The 13,182-nt window shown below is 48.2% G+C and overlaps 1 long non-coding RNA gene across 4 annotated transcripts; it reads right to left on the reverse strand.

Annotated features, from left to right (window-relative positions):
• Positions 1 to 7,366: 7,366 nt before the first annotated feature.
• On the reverse strand, positions 7,367 to 12,740 carry LOC111757199 (uncharacterized). Of its 4 annotated transcripts, XR_010042998.1 has the most exons (5): positions 12,431 to 12,740; positions 12,275 to 12,335; positions 12,044 to 12,184; positions 9,612 to 9,702; positions 7,367 to 9,500 (listed from the first exon to the last, which is right to left on the reverse strand). It is a non-coding gene; the product is annotated as an uncharacterized LOC111757199 (long non-coding RNA). The 4 variants fall into 4 exon arrangements; XR_010043001.1 differs by lacking the exons at positions 7,367 to 9,500; positions 9,612 to 9,702 and adding an exon at positions 10,035 to 11,059 and having other exon boundaries at positions 12,431 to 12,736; XR_010043000.1 differs by lacking the exons at positions 7,367 to 9,500; positions 9,612 to 9,702 and adding an exon at positions 10,035 to 11,078 and having other exon boundaries at positions 12,431 to 12,736.
• Between the last annotated feature and the right edge of the window lie 442 nt (positions 12,741 to 13,182).

Genomic DNA, 13,182 nt, shown 5'->3' on the forward strand with positions numbered 1-13,182 from the left:
AAGCATTCAGAGCTGCAGTTACTATTATTATATCTTTTTTTTTTTTTACTGGTACCAGGGATCGAACTCAGGACCGACTGGGTGACCAGGCGCTTGCAAGACAGATGCTTATGCTAAATCCCCAGCCCCAATTATATCATTTTCATTGAGCCCTGTTTGCCAAGACCTGTTTGTGTTCTCACCTATTGTTTGTTTGTTTGTTTTGCAGGGCCGGGAGTCTAATCCAATACTTTGCCCAAACTAGGGTCTACTATTGAGCTCCTGTTTTCAGAAGCTGAATCCTACCTCAGTCTTGTTTTTCTCCATGATCTCTTTTATGTACAAGGAGATAGAGACTTAGTGAGGTGAAGTGATTGCAGAGGGTCACATATCTGGCAAGCAAGAGATCCAAGATTTGCCCTTAGGTGTGTCTGTCTCCAAGTTTCTATATCTATATTTTTCCTACTGACCTTCCAAAGGACCTCCTGGGAAGAAAGCTTGGACCTGTGAGGTTTTTATTCTACCAGATAGAGGAAAGCAAGGCAGACTCAGCCACTGAGGTGTTGGGGATGTCCCAGAAAGGACACTGTGCTCTATGCAGAAAGATCCAGCATTGAAAATTTCATGGACATTTCAAATTGTCCATGCTTCAGGGGATGAGGAGGTAGTAAGGGCCTTTGGGCAGGCATGCTGAGCACACTCTCCACTAGTGAGCTACACTCCCAGCTCTGATGTTTTCTTAGAGAATGACTATTCTTATTTTTAGGAGTCAGCTTTGGAGCTGAGTCTCTTCTCTGTGTCCCCCAAAGGGATCCTCACTCAATCCAGCTGCATTACCCTGAAGTTAACAAGGTTGGCAGTGACCTGGGGATGTCCAAGGGCTGGCTCGGCATCTAGGGTAGAGCGACAGGCACCCACAAGGGGAGCAGAAAAGAAATCATTTTCTGGAGACCTATGTTGTGTGAGTGCTTTGTAAATTCTTGTAGAATCTGCTGTCAACTTTTTGGGAATAGGAATTATTATGATTATTTTCTGGATAATGAAATTCAAAGAGATTTGTCTACACAAATGGTGTGTGGTGGTGGGGGGGGAGTATTCAGCAATCAAGATTTGAACTCAGGTTGTAACCAATGGTACACACCATGACATAAGACAAATATTTAAGCTGGTCACAATGTTCAGACACCAAATGACCTGTTCCCTCACTCCTAAAGTTCTAGAGGATAGCCTTAGCCTCATTTCTCTATTAGGGAGAAGAGTTGGTAATTTCTAGACTCGAAAGAACATCAGCAGATAAACGCCTGCCCAGCAAGCACAAGGTTGTGAGTTCAATTCCCAGTACCAAAGCATCAGCAGGTTATGAGGGAATTTTACTTGATCTGACAAATAGTAAAGGCCAGGTGTGGTGGTGGACGCGTGTAATTCCAGCACTTGGGAGGCTGAACTGGGAGAAACATTGTAAGTTCAAGGCCACTTTGGGCTACACAGTGAGTTCAAGGCCAGAGTGAATTGCATAGTGAGACCCTGTCTCAAAAGAAACAAATACAGGGGCTGGGGATTTAGCTCAGTGGCATAAGCGCCTGCCTTGCAAGCGTATGGTTGTGAGTTCGATCCCTGGTACCGGTAAAAAAAAAAAAAAGAAAGAAAGAAAGAGACATCATAGGGTCCAGGACCGGAAAAGACAAAGGCAAGGGGAGCAAAAAAAAAAAAAAAAAGGCCTTGAAGCATTCCAGCATGGTGGTGTCTTGACTACAATCCCAGCAGGCTGGAGGCTGAGGCAGGCAGGAGGATTGCAAGTTTGAGGCCAGCCTGGACATTTCAGCATGAACTTCTCTTGAAATAAAAGGGCTGAGGAAGTCACTCAGCACTCCTGGGTTCAATCTCCAGTATCACCAAGGGAAAAAGTGGCCATGGAAAGGAAAGGAAAACACCAGAAATTCATTTTTGCTCCACTGAACTTCACGGAGTCAGGCAGCGCGCATGTGCGTGTGCGTGTGCGTGTTGCTGTCGTTGGGTTCTCTCGGGTCTGGGACCCTCCTCCAGGTGAGGCTGCAGCGCGCTTAATCTGCGCGCTCCCGGGGTGCAGGCCCCGCATACGCCCTTCCCCGGGACGCAGCCCGCTTCTGTCTGTGTCCATCTTCCCGCAGTCTCCAGGCCAGGTGCAGAACAGCGCCACGAGGACAATGCGCAGCGCGCCCGGGTGGCCTCTGCCGCCCCTCCCTCACCCGCCGCGACCCTGCCGGCCCGCACCCCGCGCCCCGGCCGTCCCCGCCCCGGCCCCCCGACCTTGCCGGGCCTCCCTCAGCGGACCTTCGCGGTGTCAGGCGGCGGCCCGCGCCCCACCTCGGCCCTGCGCGACCCTCGCGCCCCGCCCGGCCGCCCCCACCCACGGCGGTGCCGGGCGCGCAGCTGCGGGACACACAATCGCTGCGCCCCCTCCCCGCCCCCTGCGCAGCCCCTCGTCCAACAAAAGCCGCTTTCTTTCCCCACAACAGATTAAAGACCAGGAGGGGGTGAAAAATAGCTTCTCCAGCCACCGGCGGGGGAGGGGCGCGGGAAAAGCCGGGGCTTTGGGGACGCTTTGATGGCGAATGTGTGGGAAACCCGGAGGAATGCGGCCGCTCGGACGGCTGCCGCGGGGCCGGGCGCCGGGAGAGGGTCCGCCCCCCGCGACCCCGGGACCCCGGGACCCCGGACCCGCGCGCCCTCTGCGCGCCCTGCGGCCCCCACGCCCTGCGCCCTGCACCGGGCCGGGGCCCGCGCGCCCCCGGCTCCCCGAGGGCCTCTGCCTTCGCCTCTGCGCTCTCGGGCTCCCTCTCCTCTATGCTCTTCTTCTAAGCCTACTTTCTGAGAGTTCCCTCTCCCCCGTCTCTTTTCTCGGTTCTGTGCCTTTCATCTCTCCCTCTGAGTCCTTATCTGGATCTAAACACCCATACTCTCTCCCTCTTTGTCTCTCTGTGCCCCTCGGTTTCCGCCTCGTTCTCTGTTTCTTGGGGGCTCCTTCCCGGCCTCTGCCTGTGGCTTCCTAGGTTGGCTCAGAGGGATGATGGATTTTGCGCCTTCCCGGTGGCCCTTCCTCCTGCCTACTTGGAGAAGGCCGGGAAGAGAGTACTGGGCTGTGGGCAGGGTGTGGAACTCGTGCATGCAGGCGGGAGCTGAGCACTGCGGTCGGTTGGGGCCGACTGCAGAAGAGGGTGTGTGTGTGTGTGTGTGTGTGTGTGTGTGTGTGTGTGTGTTGAGGGGGCCGACAGGCAAGACTTGGGTGCGATGGGAATCCAGACTCTTGGAGGCCTCCAAGGGTTCTGAATTATTTTCAGTGCTGAAAGGAATTCCTGGCCCACGACCAGACGATGGCCTTGGGACCCTGATGGGAAATGGCCTGGGCCCCTCCTCTCTAGTCCTGGGGACAGGCTTGGGGAGGAAGGTGGCTGGTTTATGACAAAGGGATTCCAGGTGGCCGAGGGTGGGGACCTTCCATGTAAAGACAATGAGGTGCAGGGGTTGGGGGAGCTCTGCCTGGGATCCCAGAAACCCAGTTTTTGCACTTGGCTGACACTGACAACGGTCCTTCTTTGTGAGCATCAGTTCAAAATGAGTGTGATGGGGCAGGCATGTAATCCCAGAGCTCTGGGAGGCTCTGGGAGGAGGAGCACAAGTTTGAGCCCACTCTGTCCTATTTAGTGACTTACCAAGAATTTGTTTCAAAAAAAATCTTTAAAAAAAGGTAGGGGGCTGAAAAAGAAAGAAAAATGATATTTGTTTAAGCAGTTGTTCTCAGCTTTTTATTCCACCCACAAATCCCAAGATCTGATTTATTCTAAATGCACTGCTTATATTATTTAATCTGCTTTCTCATTTTTTATTTATGAAAGACAAGCATTCAGCCTAAGTTTCTGATTAGCATGATTCATTACCATACAGAGCTAGTCTAATTCAAAGAGCAAACCATACTCCAGACAGATCCCAAAGACACCCCAACCCTAGCCAGTGACACCCCAAAGTTCTTAGAGTTTTAGCAGTATGGACAACAAGAGACCTTGGAAGAACACAGACTTTGGAGTGAAGTTAGGTTTGAATCCTGAATCTGCCAATGTCCAGCTATGACCTGAGGGAGATCACATCCTTGCTTACCTTACCTGTAAGTTTCCTTACCTGTAAAAGGAGATATTCATAATATTCACCCCACAGAATTATGGTGAGCTCTATATCAGTTAACAGATATAAAAGTAGAAGAAATAGGTTCTCAATAAATAATGCCATTACGATATCGATGCTGTTACATCCTCACTGCCCCATAAATCTATAAGGCAAGCCACAAATGTGAATCACATGTATAATTTTAAATTTGGTGGGTAAAACCACATTAAGAAAAGGATAGTACAGGTCTGGGGATATAGCTCAGTGGCATAAGCACCTGCCTGGCAAGAATGAGGTACAGAGTTTGATTCCCATACCAAAAAAAAAAAAAAAAAAAAAAAAAAAAAAGGATAGTAAAATTCCTTTCAGTTAATATATATATATAATATATATAATATTATTCCAAAATGCAATTAATATGAAAAGCTATCATTTTTACATTATTTGCATAGTAGGTCATTAAAATCTGGTGTGCATTTTATAATTCAGCATCTCTTGGTTCGGATTAGCCACATTACAGTGCTCAGTGGTACAGGCCATGCTGATCTGCTTGAAGAAAGTCAAAATGGACCTTAGGAGAGGACTGAGGCTTGAAGCCAGCTGAGATTTTACTGCCTGAAGAGAAGGCAGGTGAACAGAAAGGAGAAGGGAGGCAATGACAGGAGGCAAGGTGAATCTGTTCACCTGGGCAGAAGGTGGGGCGTTGGGGGTAGGTATTAGCCAAGACTGGTGAGTAGGTGGAGGTGGGGTATCCAGTGAACTTGGCTAAAAGGCCAAAACTATGTAAGCATGTTTTTAAGGTGGGAAGGGAAGGTGGCCAAATAGATCAGAGTGAGTGTCTTTATCAGATCTGCTTTTATTTATTTATTTATTTATTTCATACTGGGACTAAACTCACGACCTCACACTCACCAGGCGGAGGCTTGTGCCGCTGAGCTACATCCACGGCCCCTGGAGATCTGCTGTATGCAGGGAGTTGGGCAACAGCACTCTGGATCCTATAGTTATGCTTGATTCTGTCGAAGCCTCTGTTGGTATCATGAACGAAGGATGTATGATGACCAGGTACTATGCTAAACACTTCGTATGATTTTCTCAACAAACTCTCATACAGTGCTGACAAGAATACAAAACTTTGGAAAATAGCTTGGAAATTTCTTTTAAAAATGTTAAGCTGGGGGCTGGAGATTTAGCTCAGCGGCGTAAGCGCCTGCCTTGCAAGCAGGCGGTCGTGAGTTCGATCCCTGGTACCAATAAAAAAAAAAAAAATGTTAAGCTGAATATGGTGGTGGTGTATGCCTGTAATTCTAGCACTCTGGGAGACTGAGGTAGAAAGATCACGGGTTCGAGTCCAGCCTGGACTATTTACCTACTTAGCAAATCCCTGTCTCAAAATTTAGAAAAACTTAGAAAAATGAAAAGGAGCTTGTAAGGGTGGCACATACCTGTAGTCCCAGCACTCAGGAGCCTGAGGCAAAGGAATCTTTGCAAGTCTGAGACCAGTCTAGGCTACAAAGTGAGCTCAAGGCCAGCGTGAACTACATAGCGAGACCCTGTCTCAAAATGACCAAAAAACAAAAAAGAAATTTACCATACGATCCAGCAAGTACGATGAATGCTGCATGTCTACTCAAAGACTTGTACAGGGGTGTGCATTAGAAAGCATTGTTCACAATCGCTAAAAAGTGCAAAGGACTCAAATGTTCACCAGTGGATGACTGGATCAGCAAAATACAGCATAACCACACAACGGAATACTATTCAGCCATAAAAAGGGATGGACTACAGAATATGCAACAGCATGCATGAAGCTCAAGAATATGCTAAATGAAGGAGCCACTTACAAAGGACCACATAATGTGTGGCTTATATGTGAGATTTCCATACAAGGCAAAGCTAGAGAGACAAGAGGTGGATTAATGGTTGCCTGGGGCTAGGGTGGGATGAAGGAGAGATTTTTGAAAGTGTATAGGGTGTGGGTTGGATGATGAAACTGTATCCAAAGTGGTGTGATATTTGCACAGCTCTGTAAGTACACTAAAAATCACTGGACTGCACGTGTGATAAAGAGGGTAGATCTTGTGATATGTAACTCTACCCCAATAAATCTCTTTTAAAAGAAAGACAGAAAGACAAACCAGACAGGCAGAAAATGCAAGTGCTCTGGTGTCACTTCCTATAGGCTAACTCTTTGGGGGGCTGAGGCAGGTAGATTATTTGAAGCCTGGAGTTTGGGGCCAGATGGGGTACTATAGTGAGACCCTATCTCCAGAGTAGGGAAAAAACAAACGGAAAATAATTCTTGCAACAACTTTTGGGCTGGATGCGCTTGTTATCCCATCATGTCGCAGGTGAAGCCAGCTGCCTTGTGCCCCTGACGTTCGTTCTTCCTCCCCTGGGAACTGCCGCAAGTGCCCTCTGTCTGCTGGGGGCTTTAACCCCCAAGTTGGGTGACAGCCATGTTTGCAAGTCCCACCAGCTGCTCTGTAGAGGTTGGGGATAAGTCTGGGGTGCTGGGAAAGCCCCTCTAGAAAGAAACTCAGGCAGCAGCTGAGGCTGCAGCCATTTCCACGCCAGGACACCCCCTCCCTGACCCAGTCTCCTCCAAGGGACCACGGAACTTGGCTTCCAAGTAGAGACTAGAAGCGAGCCAGGAACCTGACCTGTTCCTGGATCTGTTTGACCTGGGTCCATGAAGGGGAGACGCTGACCTCAAACTAACTAACAAAGGAACACCTTTGTTACTTTATATCCTCCCGTAGGACAGCCTCATGCATGGACCCATTGGGTCTGGAGTTCTGAAACCTGTCTCAAGCCCCTGTTTTCTCTGTCTCTGAATTCAGTGTCCGAGCAGCTCACTTCCCTTTTCCAAGCCTCAGTTTCTCTATCTATAAAATGGAGACAATCCTATCTCCTTTAGAGGGTGCTCATGCAGATTTAGAGGAGTTAAATCCACTTCATTTTATTTTATTGTTATTCAAATTCACTTCTTTTTTTTTTTTTTTTTTGTCTTTTTCCTTTCTACCGGTACCAGGGATCGAACTCACGACTGCCTGCTTGCAAGGCAGGCGCTTATGCCGCTGAGCTAAATCCCCAGCCCCTAAATTCACTTCATTTTAGATTGCCTTTTTTTATACCTTACATTGTTAGGATTTCAATGATTCCCTCACTGAAAATAAACAAGGTTAAGAGAGTGGCAAAAATAGTTATGTCAATATTTATGTGCAAGAAAAGTTTGTGTGCATTGATCTTGCATTATTTCAAGTGTTTTATTAGCTCATTCATCTCAAGTCACATAAAGAGGCACAAGGTGAAAAATCTCACTTCCACCAAGGCCGGCCCACTGCCAGCGCCAGGGTTGCTGGGGCGGGAGAGGGAAGGCCCGGCCTCTTGAAGTTAGAAGGCTGTGCTGGGTGTGTTCTGGGCTCACGAGGCATGAAGCCCACCTTACTCTGGTTGATTTCTTAGGTCGCCTCGGTCTGATTTCCTGTACTCTTTCATGCTCCGCTGCTCCTGCAGGTGATGCTTGGTCCCTTAGGGACATGGCAGGTCCCTTCTCCCGCAGAAATTTCCCCTGAGGCATCCCCTGGGGACTCACTGGCTCCTGGCCACATTCCTCCCACTGGCAGGTCCCAGAACTTGCAGAACCTGTGAGCACCAGGTGGCTTCTCATCCTCTCACCTAGGCCAAGGTGGAGCCAGCCGGACCCAGGGTCACACCTGAGTGGCTTCATGCCAAATCCAGCCCCTGAGTTTCCTTCTTCCCTCTCTCCTTCCCTCTGTACCTTCTCCCTTTCTCCGTTTCCTTCCTTCCTTTCTTCCTCCTCTGCTTTCTTTTTCTTCCCCTTTGTCTGCACAGTGATTTCAAAATGAGCCCTGAAAATGTGATTTTTCCAGATTCACCTGACAGATTGGCAGGCTGGGTCATAATGATGACTTCAGTTGGGGCTGAGCAGCAGTCGCCCCTTCACAATGCGCGGGGTGAGGGGGTTGGTAGGTTGGTGAGGTCCACACCTCTCCCCGCTGGTTAATGTAGCAGGCAGATGGGGTGGCTCTACCTACCCTGGCAACCTGCACCAATGTGATGTCACTCAGCCAAGGGGAAGTGAGGCTGCAGATGGGATAAGGCTGCCAATCACCTGACCCTAGAATACTGAGTGTACTTGGGATTATCTGGATGAGTCCGATGTAACCATAAGGGTTCTTAAAGTGGAGTAAAAGAAAGATGTTCTTGGGAGCAGGGCCAGAGAGATGCAGTGTGGCTGCCTTTAGGACAGAGCAAGGGGCATGAGCCAAGGAGTTGCTGGCAGGTTCTAGAACCTAAAAAAGGCAGGAAATAGATTCTAATTTCTTCCCCCCCCCCCTGCAGTGCTTGGGATTGATTCTAGGACCTTTATACTGAGCTATGTCACCAACCCTCTCTAAAATCATTTTTTATTTCAAAACAAGTTCTCAGTAAGTCTAAATTGCCCAAGATGGCCTGGAATCTGGTTTTGTGGTTTGTTTGTTTGTTTGTTTGTTTGGTAGCTAGGAATCAAACTCAAGACCTTATGCTTGCCAGGCAGGTACTTGTGCTACTGAGCTGTATCTGCAGCCCACAAACTTGTGATCCTCCCAACTCAACCTCCCAGAGTACTGGAATTACAAGTAGGCACCTCCATACCTGGCTAGGAAATAAATTCTACCCAGGCCCTCCAGAAAAGACCCCAGCCTTGCTGACACTTAGATTTTAGCTCAGTGAGATCAGCTTGGGCTTTTAGCCTGCATAAGTGTAAGATAGTAAACAAGTTTTGTTTTAAACCATTTGATGTGTAGTATTTTTTTTTTTTTTTTTGTCTTTTTCCTTTTTATCGGTACCGGGGATCGAACTCACGACCGCCTGCTTGCAAGGCAGGTGCTTATGCCGCTGAGCTAAATCCCCAGCCCCTGATGTGTCGTATTTTGTTACAGCAGCAGTTGAAAATGGATACAGTGGAAACAGGGCTGCTAGGCTCCACGGAAGAAGAGTAGTGACACACTCAGCTTTGACGCTCCAGAAATGGCCCACGATGTTTGAACGAGTAGCTGGCCTGGGGGGTCCCAGGCAGAAAAGGGTGGGGTGGCTCTTCTTGGCTTTTCCTGCCTCTGCTCCCACCACAGCCTCTGCCTATTTTTTCCACAAGGCCCAGATGCTGCCAGAGAACCGACCAGCGACATTAGCTTGGAGCTGCACACAGCAATGGCTCCCAAAGGTGGCCTTTCCTGGTGGCCGATGGATGAATCCAATCTCATGGCAAAGATGGGATGGGAGGGTCAGAGTGGAACAGCAGGGAATGTGCCCAGGCTGAGTAAAAGCCATCGGAAGTGAAGGTCGAGTGTCAGATGCAGGTCCTGGTGGGTGCAAGGCTGGGGAGAGCAGGGCATGGATTGGCCTGGGTTGGAGGCCGGTTCCGGGCAGTGTTGGCTGGTGTGGGCACGAGGGATGTGTGGTTTGGGTTACTCAGGGCTACTGTGTACCTGTGATCGCTTCCCTGAGCCTGTCTCAGAACTAAGCTTGCCAGCTTCCAGTCCATTATACCTTGCAGTCGGCCTATGTGCCAGGAGGAACCTGAAAAACAAATTCACCCTGAGCTGCTGTTAGTGACTGAGAGGGGTTACAGGGTCAGAGTTGCCAAGTAGGCGTAACAGTGCGTGTTGCTTTAACCTGGAAAGATGGATCTGCAGGGGCAGCAGCAGGGTCTATAAAGGAAAACCTCCACCACCACCGGGGGACATGGGACATCACGCGGATGTCACGCACCTGCCCTAGGATATAGTATGTTCTAGCTCCTATGCTTTAGAATGTCTGCCACCTTCCTGCCCTTGTGCCCTTCCTCATCTTTAGATTTATTTTTCACCTGCATTTTTGTTACTTTCTTTCATGGACTTTGTATGCTGGGCAAGCTTTTTTAATTTTTATTTTTTTAAGATTTGTTTAACACTATGTAGCAGGCAATGTTCTAAGTGCTTTACAAGTATTAACATATTTAATCATCATAGCCACTATCAACAGAGGTCCTGTTATCCCCATTTTATAGATGAGAAGCTGAAGCATCAAGAGATTACTCTGTCCCAGGCCACGCGGCCAGCTGTGGCTGCAGCTTCTGAATCTCAGCTTTCCTGGGTGGAGCTGGAGAGTGACAGAGGACTCTGTCCAGTGGGGTTCCTCAGCTTTGGCACTGCTGGTGTTTGGGGCCAGATGCTGCTGCTTTGGGGGAGTTTCCTGCAGTAGAAGCTTTAGTTGTGTCCTTAGCCTCCACCCACAGGTGCCAGTAGCAACCCCTACACAAGTTTTTGACAGACCCAAATAACTTCAGACCTTGTCAAATGTCCCCTGGGGGTGCAATCAATCCTGTTTGAAAACCACTGCTTAATAGGGTCCTGGGGAGGAGTCAACAAGTGAATGCACTGAAAATTCCTCTGTGCCTCCTTCCCTAGCCTACTGTTTCTGCACTTCCAAGATCTTTCTGCTCCTCTGCTAATTCGTGCGTGTGTGTGTGTGTGTGTGTGTGTGTGTGTGTGCGTGCGCGTGCGCCTGAACTCTGGGGGGATCAAGCCCAGAGCTCAGGCATGCTAGGCAGGCACTCTACCACTGAGTCCCCCCACCAGCTTCTCCTCTGCTAATTTTAAAAACATATCCCACTAAGTGAAGGCAGGGTGCATGGGAGGTTCTTGCAAACTCATAGCTGGCTCTCACACCCTTGCAGGACCTTAGCTGAACTCTCTCCATCCCTGAGCCTCAGTTTCCCCATGTAGGCAATGAAGGGGCTGACCTAGAAGCTTTCCAAAAGATCTTGCTGCAGAAACCAGTGACTGTGTCATTTATACCAAATACAAATCCCCTCACAAAGTCCAAATTCTTCCAGTGACTTAGTCATCTCAGGGTTTGAACTTTCTCACAAAAACCATTTGAAAAATTCTTCCAGCTTCAAAAAAAAAAAAAGCCTATTAAAAGAAAGTAAAAGTTTCAAGACCAAATCCTAAGCAAACAAGCCTGAAAACAATACAGCCACACACGCACACACAGTGCGCGCCCAAGGTAAGGCTGAGAACAGGATATGAAACCGTGCAGGCTGGCGCCCAGAAATGATTCACAGGCCTTTCGAGATCCTTCTATTTCAAGATGTGATCCGCCCACTGGATCTGGTGGCTCCAGAAACAAAATAAACCTTCAAGAAACCGCCTGTTTCTTATCGAAACACCGAGTTAGCCTTGCTGGTGTCCTCAAGTCTCAAGGCTGTGAAGAGGAGGCTGAGTCCCATGAGTTCCCTCCCTGCTCCATGCAAGCCTCTAGTTGCTGGCTTGTTTAAAGAAAGCCTTTCGCAGCCAGAGTTGGCTGACCTGGCTGAAGCAACACGGCCCAGTGGGCCCATAGTGTAGTCTTAATTCCCTTGTGAGTTAGCCTCACAAGACTTCTGTGTGATTCTGTCCTGCTAGACAGGCAGGCTGGCCATTCCACTCCCTTCCACCTGTCTGGCTTCGACTGTTCATATTAATATTATATTTATTCCAGGCAGGAAATATGAGTTTCGCTTTATTTATTTACTTTGCTAAAATGGGGATTGAACTCAGAGAACACTGAGATATACTTCCAGCTATTTATTTAGTATGTGTGGTGCTGGGGATCAAGCCCAGGGTCTTGTGCATGCAGGAGCTCTACCACTGAGCCACACCCCAGCCCCCTCCAGCTCTATTTTTATTTTGAGACAGAGGCCCCCTAAATTGTCCAACTGGCCTTGAACTTGTAATCCTCCTGCCTCACCCTCCCAAGTGGCTGGGATTACCACCATGCCCCACCATGCCCAGGAGATGTGAATGCTTGCATGCTGTTTCAAGATTTCATGCTCTCATATAACACAGAAATGTAAAAGCCATCCACTCATGCAATGAAATGCTTGTCGAACACTTACCCGATGGCCAGCTCTCAGCCAAGCACTAGGATATAATGGTGGTAAAATACGGTCACTGTCTTCGGCGAGGTGTTGGTTGGGAAAAGCACTCCAGCTACACACAGGAGAAATACATAGAGCTAGTCCCTTGTAGGAAATGCCCTGCAGAAAAGGTGATACCCAAGTTGGAGCGAGATTGAAAAAAAAGCAAATATTTGTGACGTGGGTAAGTACATTCTCATCTGTACTTACCCTTGAGGTTTTTTTCTTTTTTCTTCATCCTCTTCTCACTTTCACTGATGCCTTATTTGCCCTGAAAATGTCCAGAATCTTTTAGAAATGGTCGCCATCTGGCCCAAACCTATTTTTCTCTGATCTTATTCTCCCAGCCCAGTCTTTTATTCATACCACAATTGCTGCGTGGAGTTCTCTCTCCTCTCCTTCTTGTTGGTTCTCCAGGCTCTGCTTCAAACTCACGTCCCCCGGGAAGCACTGGCCACAACCTCCTTCTTCTCTGAACACAGAGCTCGTGCTCTTTGCTCGACCGACCTTCAGCTTGGTCTGTCTTATGACTGCCCTGAACTTTACTTGACTTACAAATTAGGGAAAAGAGGACAGGAGCTGTTATTTATTAAGTTCTTTCTTGGAGATCTAAGGCTGGAGGATCACAAGTTCAGGGCCTGTGTGGGCAACTGGGTGAAATTGTCTCTTACACTAAAGCAGAAAGGACTACAGAAGCGGCTCCAGGGTAGAGTTTGCCTAACATCCTTGGTGGTAGGCATTTTCAGCACCTTACTGTACATCACGTGCCTGATAAACAGAAAATAGAACAAGTTCAATAAACACTTTTTCAAATGAACTTGTAGATGATTGATTTTACTTATACCTAAAAATCTTGCAAATCAAATAATGCTATCATCCCATTTGACAGTGAGAAAACTGAGGCACAGGCAAAAAAGCCTGCTTATGGCGTCTTTCTGTTCAGCTCAAGTTCAGGCTCTTTCTTCTATTGCCTTTTTCTGCCCATGTATATATTTTCCCCTAAAGAATCTTACACGTAGTAAGTACTTAATTAGACAGAACATGCTCCCTCCCCTCCCCACCCTAGGTATTATTACTTGCTATCCTTTGTGTGTTCATGTTCTTTAACTCCACAGTTA

Source organism: Cavia porcellus, unplaced genomic scaffold, assembly GCF_034190915.1.
Source record: "Cavia porcellus strain 051 isolate PalLab524CR breed Dunkin Hartley unplaced genomic scaffold, mCavPor4.1 scaffold_25, whole genome shotgun sequence".
Lineage (NCBI taxonomy): Eukaryota > Metazoa > Chordata > Mammalia > Rodentia > Caviidae > Cavia > Cavia porcellus.